This window comes from Propithecus coquereli, unplaced genomic scaffold (assembly GCF_000956105.1).
Source record: "Propithecus coquereli isolate 6110/MARCELLA unplaced genomic scaffold, Pcoq_1.0 Scaffold209, whole genome shotgun sequence".
In the NCBI taxonomy this organism is placed as follows: Eukaryota; Metazoa; Chordata; class Mammalia; order Primates; family Indriidae; genus Propithecus; species Propithecus coquereli.
Genome location: NW_012145967.1, coordinates 147,697 through 149,198, shown reverse-complemented (window position 1 = coordinate 149,198; position 1,502 = coordinate 147,697).

Genomic DNA, 1,502 nt, shown 5'->3' with positions numbered 1-1,502 from the left:
CAATCCATGTTTGAAATTCTTCTTCTGTCATTTTAGTGTTCTGAGTTTGGTTAATGTCCATTGCTGGGGAGCTGTTATTCCTCTTTGGGGGTATGCTCTCCATTTTAGTCTTGATACTTCCAGGGTTCTTTCGCTGGTTCCTTCCCATCTGGATCAGTTGTTCCTTCTTGCCTTTAGATTTTCGTTTGGATAATGACACACCCTGTTTAATCTCTGAGCCAGCAGGTGGTGTTTGTGGGTGAGATTTGACCACCCCCTTTATGATGAATCAGTAGATGCAGTAAGAGTGCGCAGGATGACCTCTCTGTCAGTAGGTGGCACTTGCTGGGAGGAGTGAGCTGCAGTGCTGTTTTTGGGTCCTGTAGCTAGCTCTTGTTCCTCTAGAGAGGCCCTCTTGTGCCTCGGGTGGTGGGTGGGGCCTTGGGATTTCCAGGTGTGTCCTTATTCTCCACCTCAGGGGGGCAGGACTGGGAGTGAGTCTGGGTGGGGCTGGGTTGGGTAAGCCTGCCCTCAGGCTCCACAACTGCTGTTAGCAGGGGTCAAAGGTCTCCTCTTTGTTTCTGTGCAAAGCTGCTGGGAGGGACTGAAATGGCTCCACTCAGCTGAAAGTCTGGGCTTGGGGGGTGAGGCTATCCAAGATCCGCACTCTGGAGCAGGTCTCACTCCCCTGCACTCTCCCCCTCTCCGTGTCCTCTCCCAGGCCTCTGCCACCAAGCGGGACCCCAGGCCGATGGATCTCCTCTGGCTGTGATGTGGGCTGGGAGGTTCCCAACCGAGGATCGTAGCCTGAGCTGGGTGCACAGCCCTCTTTTGGGAGGAGGGTTGCAGCCGGCACACTGATCTGCCCCTGAAGGCATTCCTCAGTAGGCTCTTTCACAGATCTCTCTTCTGTGCCCTGGGGCAGTGCGATTGTGACCTTGGTGTACGGGATCTGGTCTGCAGGCCTGTCCCCTGGGCCCTGGAGATCAATCCCTGACCCTGCCAGGGGGAGGGGTGCTGGTCTTGAATCACCTACAGGGTGCCCAAGCTGGATCGATTTCACTCCACCTCGGGATTTGCCCTGCTCTCCTGGAATCCCCAGGCAAGTAGCACCTGGGAGGGCTGGCGGATAGGGAGCTTGCAGTCTGAGTGCCCCTCAGTCTGCTGCAGGGCCCCAAAAGGAAAGTTCCCATTCCTTGGAGATGCCTCCATGTGATTGCTAAATTGTCTGTCTGGGCACGCACGGGTAGGGAGGGGGAAGGAGAGAATGGCGTCTGCCAATAGGCTCGGGTCTGCGCGTCGGGAGGTGCCCCCAGGGAGCTGGGATCCCAGCGGCGCTGAGTCCGCAAGAGGTTACTGCTCACTGGCGGCAGCTGTCTCTGGGCTGGTGTGGGCAGGTCTCCCCAACCGCTCAGGAACCCACCAGCAGTCCGAGATGCAAGGGAAGGGAAAGTTATCTGCTCCACCTAACCTTGTCGCTGGTCTCCAAGCCTCTCCGGACCTTTCTCCTTCCAGTTCTCCTC